At 40.7% G+C, this 3394-nt stretch overlaps 1 long non-coding RNA gene across 1 annotated transcript; it reads left to right on the top strand.

Moving 5' to 3' along the window:
• The first annotated feature begins 273 nt into the window (after positions 1-273).
• On the top strand, positions 274-1239 carry LOC104959725 (uncharacterized). Its single transcript, XR_799907.1, has 3 exons — positions 274-340; positions 523-609; positions 1102-1239. It is a non-coding gene; the product is annotated as an uncharacterized lncRNA (long non-coding RNA).
• The last annotated feature ends 2155 nt before the right edge of the window (positions 1240-3394 follow it).

Raw genomic sequence — 3394 nt, forward strand, 5'->3', positions numbered from 1 at the left:
CGAACATCATTTTTAGGCAACAAGATAATTCACAAACAATTAAAGTATTAAACAAACACATAGACGTATGTGATTGCAAACAAACAACACGTTGTGGATCAGCAGGCGGTTTGGGACTCCTTGCCTTTTATATCCTTCTGTATTCATGTAGTGGGCATGTATGTGTCCTCTTGGAACATTTAATTAGAAGCTGTTGCACATGTGATTTGTTTTAATACTTTCTCTCTCTCTCTCTCTCTCTCTCTCTCTCTCTCTCTCTCTCTCTCTCTCTCAGACACGTTGTACTGTGAGGAGCTGAATGAGAAGGTCCGGCTGCTGTACCGTCTGCACATCCCACCAGGTCACTCATTATGTTAATTAGATGATGAAAGTCATGAGATCCAAGCTGCTGTCAGGACTGGAAATTGACTTATTTACTGTGTGTGTGTGTGTGTGTGTGTGTGTGTGTGTGTGTGTGTGTGTGTGTGTGTGTGTGTGTGTGTGTGTGTGTGTGTGTGTGTGTGTGTGTGTGTGTGTGTGCAGCTCTGACAGAAAGTGAGGATGACCCCTCTCTGATGAAGAGCCCCCTGGTGTCCACAAACAGACCGCTCTTTGTTAATCTGCCGTCAGGTCAGTGCACACACACTGCCATGTGAACCGGCTCAAGAACTAAACAGTGACGGGTTGTTGTTGTTGTTGTTGTTGTTGTATCATAGAATTGTGACGTCATCCACAGCAAGTCGCCCATCTTTGGAGGATGCTAGCGATCGCAACCTATTGACTTAACCTGTACAGTGAGAGAGTAGCCCGAACTTTTTCACTTTCTAAACCTGGTCGGGATGCACTGTTATGTCTCTCCACGTCACTCCAATGAGCAATGACTGAAACAAACAAAGGATCCTGGGATTGTGTTCTTTGACACTAACAGGGAAACGAGGGAGACGTAGCAACCATCAGTGATAGATGCTGAATCGTGTTGGACGTCAGCCGTCTCCTGTCTGTTTACTGAACTATAGTTACACAAACCACTAGACAGGGAACATGATGTATAAGCCAACATCCAGTTAGCATAACATTAGCTCTCTTTACTGACTGTAGCCGTCATTGAAACTGCTGTTCCAGATGTTGAAGGAGAAGTGAAGGACTACCAGGAGCAGCTGAAGCAGATGCTGAAGGATCTGGTCAAACAGAGAGAGAAAGATGTGGAGAAGCCTCTGCCGCTCATGAACCAGGTACTGGACACACACTGTACTAGAGTTTTAATACACAATAAAAACCTTTTCTTTAAGCCGATTTTTCCTTATTTCACCCGAGAAGTCTGTATGTATATCCGTTACCTCATATCCTGATAGCATGATCCATTTTTTATCAATAATAGAGAGAAAAATAACTTAAAATCAGCTGCAAATTCGACTAATCAGGCGCTATGGGTTACTCATCTGATCGATGACCGATCTCTCACCCAATGCATGCTGGGAAATGCTTAATACCATTGATGGTTTAATCTGTAATCCCAGGCTCCTCCAACAATGCAACATACATTATAAAATAATAGAAATAGTATAATAGAAATATTGTATTCTTCTTCTTCTCCTCATTATTATTATTATTATTATTATTATTAATAGACACTTTTAAACAACGCTAGTGCAATAAAAACATTGTCTGCTCTGTTTTTAATGATGAATACATTAACACTGAAGCACTTACTGCACACTAATGTAAATATCTTGTTCATTCAAATGCTTAGCGTTTCACTGTGATATCTTGTTTCAACCATTACTTCTAATTTGTCTTTATTTGTCCCTTGTGTGAATCCTGTTTTTCACTCTGACCCTCGCTGCTATAAACGCCTGCATTTCCCCAAGGGGATAAATAAAGTCCATCTTATCTTATCTTACACTAAAGTGTTCTTCAGAAAGGCAACGCAAGTTTATTCATATAGCACTTTTCAACACAAGGCAATTCAAAGTGCTTTACAAAAATGTCATTAAGAGCTCAAAACACATTCGAAACATGAGATGTGAATAGTTCAATTAAAAGCAGCGGCAAAAAGAAAAGTCTTCAGCCTGGATTTAAAAGTAGTCAGAGTTGCAGCGGACCTGCAGGATGTTCCAGATATTTGACCCCTAACCAAATTCTCACATTCCTCGACCCCTAGTCTTCCCGTGAGATGAAAGTTATTTTGACAGTTTTCTAACCTTTTAATATTCCCTTCATCCTTCTCTTTCATCCATTTTGAATCCCCAGACAACACATGTTCCTGTTTTACTGTTACCCAAACCCATCTTTGATATTTAAGACCACCCAGAATTAGGATATTTTTTAAGACTTCCCTCGTGAATCTTTGGCCTTCAACCCACAGGCAGGAGGACGACACTGATGAAGGGTTTGGATAACAATCAGATAACTAAGAAATACAAGAGAACGTGATGAAGATATTTACCTACTTCAGATCCTGGAGTCAAAGTATAAAACCCTCGACATTTCTCCTCTAAGAATCAAAAGACAGATAAAAAAAACACAAAAATAAACCATTAAATTGATATTTTAAAACAAATCGTTTTTTTAAGTAGTGAGATGTTAAAGTGACCCCCACAGCAGTGATATATTGTAGTACAATGCGGACATTTTTACTTTACTGAGTAGCAGCGACGTGCAACAACTAAAGAAAAACTAAATAGTAATAATAATAAATGTCTCCACTGATCTGTGATGTAAGTGTGATTTATGTATGATTCCAATCGCTTTTTAAAGTCAAAATCAGCCTCCGCTACAACTACGGGTAGCGATGAGAAGTGAGGCAGGGACGAGCTCTGCCTCTCGTAAGCCCACAGTAATTTGCTGGAGCGCGGGCACTAATTTAGCGCGGGCACTTATTTTGTGAGCGCGCTCAAGCCAGTTACTGTGGGGTGAGGTGAGGCACAGATGAGCTCTGCCTCACCTCAGAATGCGTCACCCCACAGAAACTGGCTGGAAAGCGGGCCCTAAGCGCATGCCTGTTACCATCTCACTGTAGGTCACCAATGTAATGTTTGTAGATCCCTTTATTACATTTATCCTCGCCATCCATAGTCTCTAAATAACTTATTTCACGTATATATGATATTTAGGCTCGCTGGTCTCATCATATAACGGTAATGAAAAAAGCAGCAGGGAGAGGCAGCCATAACCTCTGCCGCACTGAAGGGGGCGCACATGAGCCCACAGGTTCTTGTTGCTACTGTTATTCTACGCAGACACGGATAGACACAAACAACAAACTAGACCTTTGAAAAGACAGGAATATAAGGAGGACTTTTACAAAAAACTAATAGAGATTGTTGTCCAGAAGGAGAGCATGGACTTCATCTTCAAGTCAAGGTAAGACCACAATTGTAATGAAAATGGGATCTTACTAAGAAAGAACAATCCA

The sequence above is a fragment of the Notothenia coriiceps genome, unplaced genomic scaffold (assembly GCF_000735185.1).
Source record: "Notothenia coriiceps isolate Sejong01 unplaced genomic scaffold, NC01 NC01_scaffold00030874, whole genome shotgun sequence".
In the NCBI taxonomy this organism is placed as follows: domain Eukaryota; kingdom Metazoa; phylum Chordata; class Actinopteri; order Perciformes; family Nototheniidae; genus Notothenia; species Notothenia coriiceps.